This window comes from Marmota marmota, unplaced genomic scaffold (assembly GCF_001458135.2).
Source record: "Marmota marmota marmota unplaced genomic scaffold, marMar, whole genome shotgun sequence".
Lineage (NCBI taxonomy): Eukaryota > Metazoa > Chordata > Mammalia > Rodentia > Sciuridae > Marmota > Marmota marmota.
Genome location: NW_026000211.1, coordinates 14,399,867 through 14,420,780, shown reverse-complemented (window position 1 = coordinate 14,420,780; position 20,914 = coordinate 14,399,867). Strand labels below are relative to the sequence as shown.

Here is a 20,914-nt window from a genome sequence, read left to right as displayed (position 1 = left end):
AGAAGGTGGTTCTTTTCTTCAGTTTTAAGTTATAGGTTTTGTGTTGTTGTTGTTGTTTTAATTATAAAAATTAGCATTTTTAAGATAGCCATTTAAATTTAAATAATCACATTCTCTTTACAATTTCCAAGCAGTGAGACTTGAAAGCCAATTACAGTATGTAAAAATCAACTTGGCATCATTTGTTGATATTAAATTGTGTTGCATAGCAACCAGTGCATATGCTATGAAGAAATTGTTTGAAATCAAATCCAATCTTGGTCCCTGAATTTAGTTTTCAGAAATTTACCTAATTATAAACATACCTAATCCCCAGTTTTAGTCAAAGACCATACTGAAATGTTTCTTTTAGGTTTATTTCATTCTGAAAGAAATTGATATGTGTTCTAAGACACCTTCTTTCATGAAATCTAATAAACCACTTGCTACAATCTAGGTAGTTTATTACTCTAAAATAAAATTCAGAGACAGGGCTATTTGCTAAAAATGAGTACATTTATTATATTAGACTTCCCCCATCTATATTTTAAGTTTTTAATGATGAGTTTTTGATACCTCAACTATTATGAAAAACCCACTGTTTCAATTATTTTCAAGATAAATATGAATAATAAAAGAATTTTAGGGTATTCAATTATTTTAAAAATATATCACTAAAAATTTATGTGTTACTCAGGCAAAATATAAATAGGGCTGAAGGTTTACCATATAATTTTTTTTAAGGAGAGAAGGAATAAAAACTTAAAACTAAATTAAGAGATTATTAACATAAATTGATACATCCTAAGGAATAGAATTGAGAAAAACAAAGAGTGGAAACAAAAGGAACAAGTACCAATGAGGACACAGAAGCTCTAGAAATAATGGATAATTGACCAAACCTAAGTGTTCCAACAAATTAACACTGAAAAAAAATGTAAAGATAAAAAGCTGATAGAAGGAGACAGAACTAGAGTTAGAAAATATTTAGGGGGGCCACCAGTAACAAAAATCAGAAAGGGCTTTTTAAGACTTTTGAAGACTGAAATATTGGGGACAATATGTGGCTTCCACACTGCCTCATTTCTACCCCGCTGCTTGTGCTGTGTCTACTGTTTCAAATGGTGAAAATATGGAGTCTCACTTAAGAAGAACATCACATGATGGCTACATTTCTAGCAAAAGCGCTTTATTATTACCTGTGAGAAAAACCTGAAGTGGAGAAAAAAAAATTGAGAGATATCAGAAAATCCTGAGCTGATGATGACATAAAAAAATATAAAATGCTTTTAACATCAAATCCTCTCACTATGGCTGAAATGGAATAGAAATGGAATACCTTTGCTGAATTACCTTTTTTATAATTTGGTGGCTAACAGTAACCCAAATAAAATATATAAAGACCTGTGAAATACAAAAAAAAAAAAATAACATGTCTTTAAAAATTATTTAAGTGCAAGGAGCATGAAATACTTCAAAAAGTCAAAGTGTTTGCTTTGTTCATTTGTAATTGAATGTTCTTAACACATCACTTCATTCTAGATTATATGCTAAGGTGTGATACTCCAAGTGGTTTTCTATGAAATTATGCTTGAAATGACCTAAATCTATTCATATCTCTTGAGAATTTATGTATTTAATAATCATAAAAAGGCAGTATTACTGTGTGCTTCATTAGTCTTCTATCTGTAGAAATATTTATTAGTAGAAAAAGTAACCATAGTTCCTCACATTGGCAGATAATTCTACTTGAACTTGCTTATTTTTAATTGCATTAACAGAAAACTTTAAGATACTTTAACGACACTATGTTGGCGATGCCTCTGGATATAAGTTGGTGAAATGTACTTGAATCAGTACCAACTTTCTTCTTCATGTGTGTTGGGTAATTATAGTGCTGACGCCTGACAGAAAACCATAAGTCATTACCAAATGAAGCCCAGTCAGCACTATGATGAGCAAGGGCCACCTTGCCACGAATGGAACCATTAACGTAATAGCCTATCACTCAATCCAATAAAATCAGCTCTTACTCTATTCTGTTTCTGAACATGCACTACCAGATCCAAGTTTCCAAATGCTACATTACATCACAATCATATTATTAGTTGATACACGAGTGAACATAGCAAGAGACCTGTTGGTCACCCACATAATATAATTAAAACTCAGGAAACTCCTCAGATCTTCAAAACAGAACATTTATCCTGTGCTTATTGCTTTGGTCATTTGTTAGGCATCTTATTTCTTTATTTAGAAATCACATAATTCTTTAGAAGCAGGGCTGTCCAGTTAGCCTGGAAATTCATTAATATTCTCCTGTTTGATCTCTGCATTAATTATTTGCTTGTAACTTTAATAGCAAGTTTAAAGAATGTGTGAATTTATTTAAAACATCATTTGTTACTTTGCTAAAAACAGAAGTATATAGAAAAAAGCTTTAAATGTTCTATAATATTCTGTAACGTCTGCCAATATAATTTGTAGTATCATATTTTTAACTTGTGGAAACACAATGCTGGACATAGTTAAGGAAAAATATAGAAATTCACAAATGTCTCTCTCTAAAATAATTGCTAATTATAATTTCTTAATTTTTCATAGAAATGTATATTCCTTTAAATATCTATCATTTATGCATTCACTTATCAAATACTTATGTTTTTCTATGTACCAGGCACTCTTTCTGGGGCTAAGATTGTAACACCAGCAAAACAGATAAAAAGACCTCCTGTCCCTGACATTCTTGTGGCGAGAAAGAAAACACTATAAATAGAGTAATTGAGAGAGAGAGAGAGAGAGAGAGAGAATAAAAGAGGGGGGAAGTTGGGGGTTGATAAATACTATGAAGAAAAATTAAATAGGGAAGAATGATTAGAGGTGTCACTATATTAAGGAATGTTTTATTGAGGAAGAGATGTATGAGCAAAGATTTAAAGAAGGGTAGGAGAAGAACCCATAACTATCATGGGAAAGAGTTCCCACAGAAAGAATAGCATGAAAAGCCTCTAAGAAAAAGACCATCCTAGTAGGGGAGAGTAGCAAAGGGGCCAGGAGAGTCGGAGTATGTAAGGACAGAAAGGAAAGAGCAACAGAAGAATCAGACAGACAACTGGAAATCCTAGTACCAGCCTTTCATTTTTTATCTCTGTAAGATGAGTAGCCTTTAAAGATTTTTTTTTCTGGATGTAGAATATAGAAGGAATTTGAGGAGAAATAAGACATGAACTAATGTATATTTTTAAAGTGTATTCCTGGTTATGTTAAGGATGTATGAAAAAAAGAGGAAGGGCAGATAGAGAGCCAAGTTAAGTGACTGTTGTAATAATCTAGACAAGGGGTGATGGTGGTTTGGACTAGGATGATAGAGAAGGAAGTGATAATATGTGGTTTTACATTCCAAATACATTTTGAAGATAGTGCTAACAAAATTTGCTAGAGGATTGGAATGAGATGAGGGGTTAGGAAGAGTCAAAGATGACTCCAAAGTTTTTGGTCTGAGATACTAGGAGGATGGAGTTTTAATTTAATTAATACCAAGATGACTGGTAGAACAGGTTGGTCAAATTTATTTCGGACCTGTTTAAGATGGCTATAGGATGGCTAATTGGAAATGTTGGATAAACAGCACAAAGGACCTGAGTGCATACTTTACATTTTGGTTGGAGGAAGAATTTAGGAATTCTAAGCATATGGATGACATCTGAAATCATGTGGCTGAGTGAAATCCCTAAAGGAGTGACTGTGGTTAAGAAAGAAAGATCAAGGGCTTCCACATGGAAACATCAACATTAAGAACTGAGAATTCTGAGGAATAGCCAAGGAGATAAGAAAAGGTTGGCATCTTGGAAGCCAAATCAGAAAACCATTTGTAAAATATTATCCTTTTACCAAGGAATATGAAGATTGTACTGGATTAGCAATGTCAGATCATTGATGGGGCAGTGCAGTAGATGAGAAAATAGAACTGAACTGGGCTCAAGAGAAAAAAAAAAGAAATCAGGGATAATCTGTACAGATTGCTCTTTGAAGGGATCTTTCTAGAAATAGGCATAAAAAATTAGTTGGTAGACATAGGCAGAAGGGAGAAAGGAAGTGGTTTCTTTTTTTCCTTAAGAATGAGTCACATTTGTAAAGAATGAGTCAACTAATTGGGGAAATTGATGCAAAAATAGAGAACTTCTGAGGTTCTTCACAGGTACATGAGAGGAAACCAAGCCTATGCAGAAGTGGAGGAATGAGCCAGAGAAACTGGAGTAAGGAAGCACCAATGGGGAGAGGCAGGTGGGTGTGGAGAGATTGTAGAAGATCCTTCGTAACTACCTCCCCACTTTACTTATTTATTTTTAATGCAATAAGCAAGGTCATTGGTTTAGAGTAAAGACTGAAAGAGATTTGAAGATAGAAAAATCTGAAAAAAAAATAAAGAAACAATGATTGAAGTGGGGAGCAAACAGTGGAGAAGCAATATGAAAAATCTGGAAGCATAAAAGTAGCATGGGGAGATTGGTGTTCACAGATTTAGGTGAGACCAGTCCTGGTGGTTGTGTGGTTTCATTCAACACACTCAACTGTGCAGTGCAGAAGAAAAGGGGTTCAAGGTCAGATTTAACAGAGGCTGGCATTTTGCCAGGTAAATATTAAGATATATTCCATACTTGTATAATTATATCAAAATAGATTCTACTGTCAGGTATAACAAAAAGAACCAATTTAAACAAACAAACAAAAAAAAAAAAAGAATCTCGATTAGGGCAACTGAATTGCCCATGTATTCAAGGGAGTGATTATATTGCAGGACTGTGGAATTTGAACTGGGTAAGCAGATAAACAAGTGGGTGGGAGACAGAAGCATGGTGTTCAGATCAAAACACTATAGGTACAATTGCAGGATGGGCTTGAGTCCTCTAGCAAAGGAGTTACAATGATAGCAGGAGGTGGATGTTAAGGAATGTGATGCTAAAAATTGAAGTAATGGACATGTTTCAGTTATTTATAATAAAAATTCTAGATTGTGATCACATAAGTGGTTAATTGTAGAATAAAAGAACTTTGGCACTCAGAAGTAGGAGGCCAGTTGTGCACATCTGTAATCCCAGTGACTCAGGAAGCTGAAGCAGGAGAATCAAAATTTCCAGGCTAACCTGGGCAATTTAGTGGGATCCTGTCTCAAAATAAATTTTTAAAAAGAACTGGAACTGTAACTCAATAGTACAACCTAACCCATGCACTTTTTAGTTTACATTTATTTTACAAGTGCATGCACATAAGCATATTACTGAATGTTAATTTAGTCAATTATAGAACAGAGATAATATTAACACTCAGGTACCATCCCACATGGATTATATTGCTTTATGGATATGGAACTATTATTTCTATATCTAAATTACTAATTCCTAACACATAACACTTTCCCCATGAATTTGTACAATATACACAAAGCAAGTGACAAAAGAGATTTTTCATGTTTTCAGGGGTAAGTATACCTGAAATGAGTATCCTATGTATATAAAAAGAGTAAGCTGTAAAAATAAAATATGTTAGGTTGGATAATCATCTATAATGTTAACAGTCCAATTGCTTGTCATGTAGAGGAAGGTTGTGCTTTAATTAAGCAATAAGACATGACAGGGTATGAATTATGAAGTAATAATTCTTGTCTAGTATATTGTTAGACAAGAGACCGAGGGCCAGGTGTCACTACATACACCATGCATAAATTATTACACTGTAATTTAAATCTAGAACATTACAGAATAACTCTAAAATATTGTTCAAGTAGTTTTGCTAAGTGAGAAACATAGGTTAAATACAGTTCTTAAATTTTAAGTGAGAGGACATCTACTATGATGCTGTAAGATCAAGATGCTAAAGAAAAGCATTTACCCCAGGGAGAAAATGCACCAAGAAAATATAGTAAAGTTGACTTGGTAATTGATTATTCCCCAAGCAATATTGATGTAGAGGAGATTCCTATGAAGAAAATACATTAATTTGACTTTTCCCTGTATGAACAGAAAAAGATAGTGAGAGCTAGGTTTTGAGAAATTTTAAAAAGGTATCCTTTGAGGGTTCTTATTCACAAAGTAGTACTAACTAACAAGTAACTCTAATGTAAATCTCCTTGAGGGGGGAAAGAAAATCTCCCTGAAAAAAACTTGGCAGGGGTGGAACAATTTTTACAGAATTTTGGGTTCTTTTAAAATCAGTGTGGTTTGTAATCCTAACTTTTTTTTTCCCCCTGTAACATGCCATTTTGAAGGTTCTCTTTTGTAAAGACATTAAAACAGATCTCTTATCACAAGAAAACACATTGTTTGAAATACGGCTTTTTAAAAAAGAAAACTCATTTCTGCCCATTCAAAAGAAAAATGTTTGAGGGCGAGTATGTGACTATAATAAAGAGAAAGTCGCTCCCTGCTTTTCATCTGCAGAGCACTCTGGCTAGCCGTGTTTGAAAAGACGGTTTCTTTTTAAAGGTATTATACTTTCGTGCTTTTATTGCCAATATTGTATACTTTTTGGATGGTTTATGTGTTAACAAGTTCAGATTCTTTTGTGAATTTGCAGGATGAAAGTTATATTACAACCTCAAACCATTCATTTTGTTTCAGGGTCTCTCCTTTAAATTAACGTATTGTATCATCAAATTTGACCTCTTCCTCTAAGTGTGATAATTAGAGGTAGCTTGATATACAGATCAAATGGTCTTTAACAAGGTGCTTTTCAAGGGGCTTCAGAAACATACCCTGCCCCCAAAATGTCTCTTAGTATCTTACCACAGATAAGTTTGAGCATTAATTATTTATTCTTCCAGATTAATATTTGTGTCTCTAAACAGCCCTTATTAAAATAACATCCCTCCCAAATCAATGACCTAGAATCTGGTTATCAGCTATTAATGATTAGTTTATCTGTTTGCTTTAGTCTATACAGGAAGCAGAGAGGAAAGAGGGATATGGGAAAAGACACAAAAAGAGAAATTTTCCAGCTATGAAACTTGGGTGAAGCATCCCTCGAAGTGACAGATCCTTAGCTACTGGAAGGTGGCTCAAAAGCACACTCTGTTCATGGCTAAGGGGTAGAAGTCCCTCTAGAGAAAGGAACAGAACTACAAACTTTTCAGACAGGCATGTACTGTGTCTTATTTGGTGCCTAGGATGTGTCCTAAATGAAGAAAAAAAAAAAAAAGAGAGAGAAAAAATTTCATCTTTGGAATGGTTTTATAAACTCACTTGCATAGGTGTAGCACAACATGAAAATAAGGGCTGAGGATATAGCTCAGCTGGCAAAACACTTGCGTAGCATTCCTAAGGCCCTGGGTTCAATCCTCATCACCACACACACACACACACACACAATAATAATAATAATAATAATAATAATAATAATAATAATATAATAATAATAATAATTTTAAAAAACACTAAAATAAAGCCACTATCAGCATTTTTCCTAGTTGCTATTTAGTTCAACTAGGCAGGATGGATTTCTCTACACAGTGACTCCAATTGCTCCTTTTCTCCATGTGCATCTCACTAGGATTTTATTCAAAAATTTTGGTTATGTCAAGTCCACCTTAAGACAACACTTGTTATAATTAAATTCAGAATGTGAACTAGCCTGAGATTTTCCTTGAGTAACATCCAGCAGATATTCAGACAGACTTCCCACCAAATATTACATAGTAGGTAGCTATTCAAGTAAGTTGAAGAGATCACAACTCTGCCTAGGGTTTATTGGATCAGTCTTGGACCGCCTACATGTGGGTGATTTTTTTCAAAATATAACAACTGTCAAATTATCTTTAGAGGACCATGATATTAAATTATGCTATACACTTGCAGTAAGGGTCATCATGTGAAGAGCACCTCTGTATTTTAGAAAGGGCAATCATTACTTTGCTTTAATTTCTGTACTAGCATGCACTTGACTTAAGCTATATTACTTCTACAGAGATATAACTATTTTAAAATATTTCAGTATACCATCATTTACAAACAGTTGTTTCAGTAGTAGGTTTCTTATTCAAACTGGCAACACAGTTTCAGCTAATCGTATCACACAGTAGGATGAACATTGTTTTTTGTAAATTTGTGTTTATTAGGATTATTATCAGCACTTGGTTTGTAAAAATCTCAATACTTGAGGTTTACCATCATGATCTTATGAATGTTAACAATAATGTAGGATTGAAGAGTGAGGGAATGGGTCCAATCTATTAACACAAGAATATGATTTGAAGGCCAAAATTATTTTCAGTGAACCATGTATTGTTTCCTGCTGAAATTAGAGGCAGAATTTTTTTTTGATTGAATTGAGCTAGGACCAAGGTCTTCCAAAGAAAAAACACAACTGCAATTTTCCCAATTTTTGATCCAAGACTATTCGTTTCCTTCCATTGCCAACTCTGGGAACTTTCTTTTCAGGGTTGTTTGGTGCCTCCTGCTCCAGAAACAATTGCACATTTTCCTAAGTATGATAGGAGAAAAGAAACCCTGGAGTAACATGCAGGAGCACAGACCTTTGTCATCTCAAAGAACCAACAGTCATTTCTACAGAAATGGTCCCATGATCAGAAACCCAGAGCAGAGCTCTCCCTTTCCTTTACCACGCTTAAATTTTATTTTGTGTATTTCAGTGGCTGTCACACATTGTGTGATAGGGGTTTTTGATTGAGTACTTCTATCATGATCTTCTCTTTGGAATGGGTAGGAGGAAAAGACTGATCTATAAATTAAGAACAGAGAGAAAAGGAGACATAGAGACAGTGTCCAGAGTTATCTGCATGTGCCTGAGCACTGCTCCACATGCACCCTCACTTCGCCAATCCTCTCTATTCTTAGTTCCTGTTTCCTAACATCACTTTCCTACTTATTATTTCCATTTTCTTCACCAGATTCAATGTTTTTAAAGTCCTCAGCTTCAAAACAGCAGCCTGGACTCACATTTCTAATTTCTATCCTGTATAGGCAGTTGCTTTTGCTATTCTCAATCTTGGACTGTTCCCCAGTGATTCCACCATAGCACAAAGGACACGAGTCCTGATTTCTGACAAGGACATTCATAATATAAGTTGTTGAAATTCCTCATTATTGTATTTGGATTTTAAATGGAATGCAGGTATCCATCAAGAACAAGATAGAGAGTGTAATAATTATTAGCTCACAATACCAATGGTATCATTTTCTATTTTGGAATAATAATCATTATCATCAAACCCTCAGTTTCATGTTCTCAAATCTCTGCTTCATAAACTGTGCAGAACAAAAAGGAAAATTTTTTCAAAAAGTCAACAGTTGCTACAATTTTTTTGCTTCCAAAATAGAAAAAAAAGAAATTAGATCTGTTAAAACCATGACATATAATGTGAAAAACCAGGGACAGGGGGGCACTAAAAAATATAAGAAACTAAAAATAACTCAGTAATGATTTAATACCTAAAAAGACTTATTTCATCTGCTAGAAAGAGTTTAAAACCTTTCCCTACTGCCACTCACACTGTAGATTTAAGTGCTCATAGCTGAAACCAAATATCATGTGGAAGTACATGATTAAGATTCACCCACAAGGGGGCATGGGGTTAGAAATGGTGGTGGAATGTGATGGTCATTATTATCCAATGTACATGTATGAAGACACGAATCGGTGTGAACATACTTTGTACACAACCGGAGAGATGAAAAACTGTGCTCTATATATGTAATAAGAATTGTAATGCATTCCACTGTCATATATAAATTTTAAAAATTAATTAAAAAAAGATTCACCTACAAATTCACTTCCCTACCTAGTGTTATATAATGGTTTAAAAGAAATAAGACTCCACAAGTTTTAAAGTATAAAAAAACAGACACATAGGTCAGGAAAGAACTGAAATACATGTGTACAAATAGCATTAGGACACCTGAAGGTAATCAGATCTGCACCTGGTACTCAGAAAACTATAGGTCAGGTGTTCTTCACACAGAACTACTTTAAAAGTGAGGAGGTTGGTTGGAATCCTATATAAGCAGCCACTGTTGAAGCATAAAAGAGAAAAATATCTCCCCCATGAAAGCGAGAGTAGAGGCAACCTATGCCATTGAATCCTTATCTCTTGGATTCCCCTCCCAGCTCTCCATAATTCAAAACAGGCAGGCAGCAGGCTGTACAGATGGAAACGCACCAGCCAGAGTCCACATGGAGCATAATAGATCTGGCTAGTTGTCTAGTTAACCGTCAGCTATTTTTGGATAATACCCACACTTGTTTTTGCAAATATGAAAAAAAAAGATTTATCCTGTGTTCAACATATAAAAATATTTGTACAGGTTGGTGCTGGGCTTGAGCCATTTTTCTGAGATTTAGACTCTGATGATTACTCAGACGGACTTTCTTTGCCATTGACAGCAAAGAGACTGTTGAAATGATACTGTGTGGGTCACATCAGTGGCATTTCACACAATTTTAGGTCTCAAAAGAAATGTTTTAGGCACTGATTATTATTTGTATGTAGTTTTGTTTGTTTTTACTCTGAACAAGCAGATGGCAGAGTGGCTTAGAGACTTCCTTGCATGTCATACCAATACATGGTACTAGGTACAAAGGAGGCACTATGTAAGTTTGTGTATATCAAAATGATGGACTGGGATTCCTCAGCCAGCAGGCAACACTGAAGAGAGCTCTCCAATTAATAGAATTGGGGAGTTTAATGAGGCTTAATTCATTTAGTAGTGAAACAATGCAGGGAAAGAGGCAACTGTGTGAGATTGACAAGCACGCTCCCTGCAAAACATTTTTTGGAAACATAGTTATGTTGGTAGATATTTCAGCTATCTTTTAAGCCATGTTTCCATTTAGTATCCACAAATCTTTAAGCTAGTAAACACACCAACAATCACTGTGGCATATTTGGCAAAAGCAAAGTTAAAGGTATCTGTGATGGTATTAATCAAATAAAAGAATCAATGGTAATGAAGAACAAAATTACCATAGTGTCTCCTGCTTGCTAGCACTATGTTCCATATCCCAGTGACAACAAGTATTGCACGTTTACATATGTACTCTATATACACATACGTGCATGTGTATGTGTGTATGTGTGTGTGTGTGTGTGTGTGAATCACATAGTCCTTATTCTCAAGATGCTCATAATGCAACAGAGAGAAAAAAAGTAAAAAAACAAAACAAAACAAAAAACCCTATTTTTGTAAGAAAAGTACCAATAACATGATCCAGATGCTTCAACAGCCTCTATTGAAACAATCATTTGGGTGAGAAATGAAGGAATGTCTCATGGATAAGAAAGTTTGTGAAATCAGTCTTCCAAACATGGGCGACTTTTTAATGAGAAGGAAATGAAGGACATTTCAACAGGAAGTGCCATTAACATAGACTGATATTGGAGATGTATCAAATATGCTGGAGAAACAATTACTAAGCCAATCTGATGGCACATGAGGATTGTGACCGCAAGGTGACTGGAGATAAGCTGGACTCTATTCAAGAGGGTCTTGGATGGCAGATAAACATGACTTCAGTCGTGACTTTCATTTCAGAATTGGATAATTCTAAAGAGTTCCTAACTGTCTTATGAAAATCCATGCCTGACATTTCTATTCTATTATTACTAAAGACCCTTAACTAATTAGTAAAGACCCTTAGCTAATACAACCTGCAACCCCTGGCCCACTAAAATGTTATTATATGTATGGGACAAAGAATTCCTCTGTCCTTGATTATTATTACCTTTACAAAGGCATTATCAAGGTCATGTGTTTTGTTAGATTTTAGGAGGTCAGCTCTCAAGTGCAAACCTGTCTCGTACCTGAGTTCTTCCTGGTTTCTCGCCTCAGACCTGAGGTTCAGCTCAGTGCCAGTCACTTCGGCATTTCTATTACTAGGGGGACAGTAAATTAGAATGACAGAGTTCATTGTCTTTTCATATACCTCAGACACAAAGTTGTTTTTATTGCTTTTTATTCTAATGCTAATTAAAGGGGAAGGGGAGAGTCTAATTTTGTACCCAACTGTCCAAGTTCAATTATTTGCAGAGTATTTGGTTCATGATTGTTTTTATTGTGAACATCTTTTAACTTTTCAAAGTGCTAGTATTATAAAGAATCTTTCCTTTCATGCAGCCTTAATTTATTTTTATTCAATAACATAAAAATGATGAAATTATATCTCTGGTATAATGTGATTATAGAAAAGGAACTCAGATTGGTCTAGTCATAAATCAATCATCTTTGATAAATTAAGATTTCTATGAATCAACTAAAATATTTTGCATATATACACTACACTAGATGACTTAAATCTAAATACAGGAAGTCCAAGTGGCTATTCAGAAACCACAGTGATTATTTACATTAATTATATCATTGCTCTTGGCTGAAACCAAGCAACTTCTAACTCAAACATGTATTCCTAAAGAGATGCTTCATTTGTGGCTAAGTAATCTGAATGCATAAAATCATCATTTTATGCTTAGTAAGCTGCCCCCCATCACTTTTCAGTCTTTTGTATTGAGGTGACTGTCCATTAATACAGGGCGCTGTCAGCGGTCAGTCGATGTTTCTTGGGTCTTGATGTGTTCAATACTAGCGTTTACAAGATAGCCTGGATTTCTTTTCATTGTGGTGGGGAATATTGTCCTTGATTCTTATCCTTGATTCTTGTTTTAAATGGAAAACAGTCTAATTATGTGATTCCTGGTGTCATGTCTCCTCATCAACTGCAGTTGAGAGACCTTTCTTGGGAAATATGTGATGATGTATCAAAAATCTAATAATCTTCAGTGAGTGTCTCTGTTGCTGAGTAGCTGGCTACTGACCAGGTGGGGCTCTCCTAATTTCACAGATTGGAGAAAAGCAAGTAAATGAACATGAAGCTATTGGAAAGAAAATTCTGGGGGAAAACTGGCTAATGTTGTTGCCTGTATGATTTCTGAAATCATGAAATAACCACTTCTCTTCTACCTACTCCTCCTAGTGAAACAAAGGAAATGTAACTTCCTTTCTTTCCTAGTAGTATACATAAGGAGATAAACAGTTTGCAACTTTAAGAGGGACAAAAAGAAAAAACCATTTCCTTTTGGTTTGGTTCATAATTGATGAATTTTAGTACCATATCTTTAGCAAATGAATGAATTTATTCTGATTTTTTTTTCTCACCAAAGTAGCATAGCTCGTCACTCTATTTTTTTTTAAATGCAACAACTGAAACTCATGAAGCAGGTGCTGTTGGCAGGGTAAAATTGTATGCTGTGTGCTTCAAGGTGGCCTGTGCAGGCAACAGGAGTAATAGGAATGATTAAACCCTGTCGGATGGGGTTAGGTTTTTAGAGCTTTCTTGCCTCATGACAGGCTGTGACAGTCAAGTAGCACTGAAGCAGAACAAACTACGATGGCAGTTTGCTGTGAGCACTGCAACTGTCAAAACTGCTGTACAAAAGCAAATGTTAGGGATAACAACCAGCAAAGTTTGCAACCCGACTTTGCAAATACTGATGGCCAAAATGTCTTCACAAGCTAACTCCAGGTTATTCTCCCTTCTGGGGCATTCAGCTATCATGCACAGGATGCTTGGAGCCTTCATGCTCTGGGTATGGTCGAGTTTCCATACCATAGCAAAGCATACTGTTTTTGGAAAAGTACTAACTAATCCTCATAAACTCAGAGTGCCGATACTCATGCTAACATGCAATCCATGTGTGATTTATCAGTTTTGTGTTTGGAGCAATCATGCAATCAGTAAAGAGAAACTCTGTCCATGTGTGCAATTGGGTTCCAATTATGTGTCTGTAAGAGTAGGTTACAGCACAGACTTAAACCTGCCATCACAAATAGGGTGAAATACTTCACACCCAAAGCTATAACAGTGAACTTAGCATTGTCACCAGTTTCTTGAAACCTTGAAAAAAATTTTACTTTACACCCATGTGGTTTCACAGGTTTTTATTAGAAGCCACAATAGACACTTTGTACCAGCAGTAAATGAGAAACCTTTCAACATTGTAGCAACATGGGGAGAGTTTCTCAGCCTGTGCCAGCCGATGGGAATTCTCCCATTGAGTTTCCATAGGTGGCAGGCAATGAGGAGGCATCCCACGGTGTCTCTGTCATCGTTGGACTCAATTTGAGCATCACACTCTGTTGTCATTTTTTTCCTCTTTGGGGGAGTCCAAAAGGGAGGGTGTGAGTCAAGTCTGCAATCTTCTTGGTGCTAGGTGTCTGACCTCCTGAAAGGTCAGGATTGTCTAGGTGTGATATACACTAGGAATTCTTCTCAGATCCTAAAATCAAGTTTTCTCTGTAAGAAAGTTAATCTGAAAGACTTCATGCATGTATCACTCTCGGCTTTGACAAGCTGGTATGCTCACCACAGTAATGCTCACAGTAAACAAAAGGGTTACCACTGACATCTAGTTAGTAAAAGTAATGACTATTAATTTATAAAATACCTCTTGAATGAAAAATAACCTACATACTTGTGTGACGGAAATAATTCACAAGACCTATTATTTAGGAGTTTCAGCTTCCTTACCTGAAGCTGAAGAGGCAAATGAGATCATTCTACTTTTATTGTTGGGGTGGAGAACATATTTTTTAAAGGGTAGTAAATTAGCTGTGATAGACGCATCTATTTTATCACCTTCATTGCTGCCAACTTTCTCTGTTTCCTTTGATAATGATTTGCAAGCTACTATTATTATTTATGTGTTCTACAATTACGACCAGTGACACCTCCCCTTCTCCAGCCCTAAGCCACAAATATGAAAGGAATAAAGGCTGTTTATTATGACAGTCTGCCTTTTGTCTGTGGAGCAATGACAAACTACACCACTGACAGCTCTCAACTAACTGTCCTTCCTACTGCTCCCACCTCACTTCTCAAGTGTTCTCCAGAAAATGACAATAGATGGGCTTGAATAAAAATGCTTAGTGAGACTCTTGCATTCATTTACCTCCCAATGAACTCTTCTGGTGACCTATGTGGAAGGAGGGACCGAAGGCCCAGTAGTGTATGGATGGTTTAAACTTTTTGTACATCTTTAAGAGAGGAAGGAGGCTTCTTAGTTTACTTAACAAGATCTCTAACCAATTATGCACTTTGCAAATGTATTTTATTTTAAAATCACAGTAATGTGAAGAGGGAATGCGGATCTGAGTCATTTAAGAAGTATGGAAAGGATTTGCATTTTTTTTCCAGCCTGGAAACTTCTAGCTGAACAGCAGTTCAGTTGCATAGAACCATAGGAAAGACCCAAATATTGGAGGTTTTGCAAAGGGCCTGTATTAATTAACCTTCTAAGTGTATTAAGATGATATGTTTACTGGAAAATTGCACCTTATGGAACAGAAATAGATTAATAAATGAAAGAACCACTACAGTTTTTGTATTTGCAGCTTTGGGCTAAGTGCAGGCTTGTAAGTATTTGACAGCCAGGCTGCTTTTCCTCTAACGTCATTAGAAAAGATTACTAAAAGCCAACACCTAAATCTGACCTCACAAAGAGACAGCATTTACAGACATGAAGTTCTGTTTCCCTTTTGTTTTCTGTGGTTCATGAGAAAAATATTCACCACCCTCTGGAATTTCACTCATAGAAGTAAGTTTTATAAAACTGTATTTTCTACCAATTTTTATTTTAGAAAGCACATTAAAAAATTAATAGCAACTATCTCCATTATTCAAAAAAAAATCTCAGAACTTCCAAAAATTGTTTAAATGTTTTATCTTGTTTTCATTTTTTGATATAAAATCTTTTACCAGAAACCCTAAAATATTTAAAATACAGCTTAAACATTTAAAATCTGCATTTCTCGGAGAGAGAAATAAGTTAATGAACCCAGCAAACGTAAGAATTAAAAAATGAGAAAACTAAGCAATGTATAATATTAAATAGTTTATTCAGGGTAGGGGTGGAATCAAATCCAACATGTGACAGGTAAATGTAAAGGAATTTCCCAGAGGGCTGGGATCGTGGCTCAGTGGTAGAGTGCTCGCCTAGCACGGGCGGGACCCGGGTTCAATCCTCAACACCACATACAAATAAAGGCATTGTATTGTGTCCATCTACACCTAAAAAATAAATGTTTGTTTGAAAAAAAAAAGGAATTTCCCAGAGACAGCCAAAGACAAAACCCAACTGCTTATATAGAACACATTATTAAAATAAAGCTTTAAAAAATGTTTGGATACATAAGAATACACAAGAAGTTCCTAGAAGATGTAAAACAAGAATGTTGGAGGTCCATATCATTATCATCTAACATATGATTCAAGGTTATGATCATTACACAGAACAAAAGTAGTGTTAAAGAAGTGTAAAACTTAATGTTTATAAAGGTAAAGAATTAGAAAGATTTTTGTACAGAGCAAATAGCTGTGGAATATGCATAATTCAAAAACTCTCATAAATACAGTTACATAAAATCAAATGATTATAGGGATTTGGATTGTAAAATATGAGAGTCACAGTTGTGTAGATTTTAAAATAATATGTAGATTTTAAAACAATCCAAATAATATAATCAACAGATGTGTCTGTATGTTTATGTATGTATTCATGTGGATAAACAGGCAGATAAGATGATAGATATTTAATAATGACATCATATTTATGGTACTATGCATTGGTTCTCTTCTAGGTTTGAACAAATAAATTGTGTAATCCTTATAACGGATTTACAGATTAAAAAATCTGAAGCACTGGGTGGACAGGTAACTTTCTCATAACTATCTGACCAGAGTAGCAAAGCAGGATTTCACCCAGGTGGTCTGACTCTGGGGGCTGTGGTCTTAAGATTCTGCAATGCCATGTTGCCTACAAAGAATATACACTCTTTTCTTATTCCTTTAAAAAAATAATAAAACTACTTATGGACTTCACAAAATGAACTTTAACAAATTCTAAGACAGAAATTTATAGCTCATATTCTCTGATCATAATTCAGTAAAACCAAACCTAACCAATAAAATAATCTCCCCTCCTCCAAAAAAAATCATAAAACAATGAAAAATTAAAAACCAAAACTTCACCTGTAGATTTAAAATTTTGCAATTGTAATTTGTATTATAATTTACATTATAATTAATTGCCAGGTCAAAAACACATTCCAAAACTAAGACTGGAAATAATTTAGTAATTAATTCTGCCCTAATTATTCTTCTTAAGACATGACACTTTTCACTCACTACTTTATTGTTTTTAAATTACTAATAAAATTTCTAAACATTCTCCCTAATTCCCTTTATTTGCACTAATCTAGTCACTTAGGCATATCTATGTTAAATTTAATAGACCGGGATTGGATAATTTCCCACTGTTAACACAGAATTAATGTTATACCTTTGTAAGTACATATTATTCTAAGCCTAATTTCTCCTAAGTTGGACCCATTATGGTTATGGTAATGGAAAGTATGACCTAAAAACTTCAGTCAGTCCTGCTCTGGAAGTCATTCCAATGCTTCAAGGGAGGAGGTGGGGCTTCCTAGTCCCCACCCAGAAGTTGGATGAATACAGTGCAGGCAGGGAATTTGAAAAATTCTGTTTTATGATTGCCTGTCTTTGTTCACTGCCTTCCTTTTCTTCCCTCCTGAGATCATATGGGTGATGATTATCCCTACTGACATTCGGCTACCTTCTGTATTCTAAGTTTTAACCTATGTGCACATTACTATACTTTCTGTAATTTTTTTCTTCCATTCTACACACACACACACACACACACACACACACACATTCTGAATAATTATTTTGGTAAGTCTGTTCTATGTCACGCACAGTTAAAATAGTTGTTCATCTTTTAAGCAAATCACTCTAAACATCTCTACATTATCAGTTGCTTAGTGAAGGCAAGAGTTCACTATTTTATTGATCTTTTTATTTTTACTATCAATTATACTAAGCTGGTTGGGGAAAAAAACTCATCATGATCAGTTTTACAGTCCATTATTATTGTCATGGTTATTGATGGCCAAAATTAAAAATGTGTTCATACAGGGGAGATGAGTTATTTCTCATAACTGCAAAATAAAGTAAATAGCAAGTTAGTGATATTTAGGAATGAAGTCCAACATAAACAAATGCACAGCATCGAATAGGCTCTTTAGCCACTTTTTTGTGTGTGTGCACAATATAAGCACTGGTAATTTGTGTGCCACAGTTCACTATTTAAAAAAAAAAAGGAAAAATAACTCAAATTTTCTGAAGGCTTTAACTTTAATAAGGTCTAAGGGAAAAAAATTATCATTTTGAAGCCTGATTTTTAAGTATTCTTTTGCTTCTTACAACCACAGTCTACTAAATTTATACGTCTAAAAATGAATATATAATTCTAAGATTGCATCTAAAAATGAGTGTTTCAAAAAAATGTATTATAGTCATTTGATTTTACCCCTCACAGTTATATCTAGGAAATCCTTACAGTATACATATGATTTACTAAATGTTTTCAATTACATGCTGCTTCCTGTCAAGTACTCCTAAGTATTGGATATATATGTTATATATCCAGGTTTTGAAAAAAAAAATGAAGATTATCTATTTTAAAGTGTCTGGCACATTCCCTGGTATGCGGGGTTCAATATTTAAAGTATGCATGTAACTGTCCAATATATTCATGGCATTGGAGTATAAATTATCCATCATCTTAAATACTAGTTCAAGAAAATACTCCAGGTCACAATGATCTTCATAGTAGTATTTTTTCTCTTCATTGCCAGGTTGTAATATCTACTTTACCAGTGCACTTGGATTCCTATAATGATGAATTTTCACAATCAATTCTTGTATACAAGCACACATTTGGAATACCAGATCATCCCCACCCCACTTTCAGGACCATAGCACACAATGAAGTGTTTCTCACAGCATGCAAGAGAGTAAAGCAGTCATACAGTTTGAAAAATGCCTCCTGGGTCATTTTGAAGTGATGTGAAAGGTGAAATATCTTCTGGTCTAATGGGTGCAATTTCTAAGGATGGAGGTCTGATAATCAGTAGTAGAACTAGGTTCCATGGTCATGGACCATCTTTCCTTCACTGCCAGGCATGATAAAACAGAATTAAAAACTTAAATGAGCAAATGAATGATGCAAAGGACCTGGACTATGCAAATATTCATTTCAATGTCACCTGGATTTTCTCCCATTCTTAACCTCCACACTCCAAACTGTTTCTTGGGGCATTGATGTTTAATGCAACATTTTCTCAGTTAGAAAAGGTCAGTTTGGATAGAGCATGCCATGATTTGAAGACTCCATCATAATGGCAGTTGATTTGGGATGACTATTTTGCCTTCGGCAAGCAGGTCAGCTTTATTTTAGGCCCAACTAATGACAGCAAGAAGAGTTTTAACTCTGACTGCAGTTCAGCTTCCCCAAGTCTGGGGTAAGGAGCAGGGCCTGACAAAATGCTCTTTTTCTACACATCAAAACTGGTCAGGATACTAGCAAAAAGGTCTAAGTTCTCTCCACATTTTCTAAGCCTCTTCCATTTTGGTGACTTTTACAACTTGAATCAATCACCAGTAGGTTACAGTAACTAAAGAATGATATGGCTGGACAGGATGCCAATTCCTTGGTTAATTTTAGAGTCTCCAGTTGCATTTGAATTAATATAGGGAGGTATTATTACTCAGAGAAATTTCAGGTAAAAAACCACACATAGATGATAGCTCTGCCCTACATTGTGTGTGTATATATATATATATATTAGACATTGGGATTATAATATTGAATTGATACATGTATTTATTAGCAATCTGTATTCAACTTTCAGTAAAAAGAAATTCATAGAAAGGGGAAATGTGATTGAAAACTGTGGAACCAATTATAAATTACTTTATTATACCTCCTCAAGTAGACAGCAATGATTATGAATGATGATGACTATTTATAATTTAAATGAAAATATAATTTTTTATATAAGAAATTGGTAGACAACTGAGGAAAATTTAACTACTACCACAAAAAATCAGAAAATTTGATTATGGGAATTGCAGCATGAAATCAAGAAATTTGAACTTCATTTTGCAAATGGTAGATGGATAGATTATTTCTCATGTTCACTGCAATTATCTTCTTAGTCATGATCATCACCACTGCAGTAATCATCTTCCTCCTCATTACCATATCACACACATTATATGTCAAATGCCTGTTGAAACTATTCATATAATTTCCTAAAGTATGAGAAAACTACAACCCTTAGGACTAATCTGCCCCATCAACGCTTTTTATTTAAAGGTCCATGAGTTCAGAATTTTTTCCGTATTTTTGCATGTTTTAAAAAAGTAATAAATCCTACTTTGTGACATGAAAATTATATGAAATTCAAACTGCAATGTATATAAATCAAGTTTTATTGGAACTGAGTCACACCTACCATTTATACTGTCTAGTTAGCTTTTTTTGGTGGGGGGTTGTTTTTGCTATATCTTCAGAGTTGAGTGATCACAACAGACACTATATGCCCTGCAAACCCAAAAATATTTCTGATCTGCCCTTTACAGAAAAAGTTTGTCCATCCCTGTCCTACATGATTAATATTTCTTTTAACACTGATTCAAGTTAAATCAAAACCAGAGTCAAAATTATTTGGCAAAATCAGGTTACTGTCTATTATAGGAATATTTAATTTGGGAACTTTAATTTGAGTTCTTATTAAATTGTGCAAACATTCATAGGCGCAAAGAGTATGTTGACATACACGCTAGCAGGACCGTTATAGATCATTTTGATTATGACTTTCTATAGAGCCAGTGTTTGTTGCCTAGAGCTGATTTGTCCAACTAAAAAATATAAATGAATAATTGTTATTATGCTATTTCCTTGGTTATAGAACAGTATACATGTAGTGGAACAATTCTAACTTGACTCAGGGCTATATTATAACATTCCACTCTTCTAAAAGAAAGATTTTTCAAGTGGAAAATTCAA

At 34.7% G+C, this 20,914-nt stretch overlaps 1 protein-coding gene across 5 annotated transcripts in view; it reads left to right on the top strand.

The window, feature by feature from the left end:
* Tenm3 (teneurin transmembrane protein 3) overlaps positions 1–20,914 on the top strand; it is a 2,471,519-nt gene that overhangs the window by 1,494,826 nt on the left and 955,779 nt on the right. The gene's annotated exons all lie outside the window — the stretch shown is intronic.